The following is a 420-nucleotide window of genomic DNA, read 5'->3' as shown; positions in this document are numbered from 1 at the left end:
AGGACCCCCCCCCAGGGCTGGGTGCTGCTGGGGACCCGGCATCTCAGCCGAGCTGCAAAATGGCCAGATCCAGGCTGGAGCTGTTCAAGGGCAGGGGGGGGACAGGGCAGCCAGGGCTGTCGCTGCCCGGGGAGGCTTCTCGCGGGGGATATTATTGCCCGCATGACTGAGTCGCTATTTGAGCAGCAAACTCCCCCTGACCTCCTTTACTTTTATGGGCAGCTTCGTAAAATTGGATTTTATTAGACGTCAAATTAAAGCTCCTAATTGTGCCGGGTTTGTGTAGCAGCTGCAGAGCCATGGTAACGCTGGGAGATGCCAGAACAGCTCCCCGGATATATCGATTTGCGTTTTTAGCCTCCTCCCTCTATTTCATCCAGATTCATGGCAGCAAAATGTAATAAACCCCCTCCCCCCCCC

The sequence above is a fragment of the Egretta garzetta genome, unplaced genomic scaffold (assembly GCF_000687185.1).
Source record: "Egretta garzetta isolate BGI_Z169 unplaced genomic scaffold, ASM68718v1 scaffold84, whole genome shotgun sequence".
In the NCBI taxonomy this organism is placed as follows: Eukaryota; Metazoa; Chordata; class Aves; order Pelecaniformes; family Ardeidae; genus Egretta; species Egretta garzetta.
The sequence above is the reverse complement of the archived record's forward strand: the minus strand, read 5'-3'. Positions refer to the sequence as shown.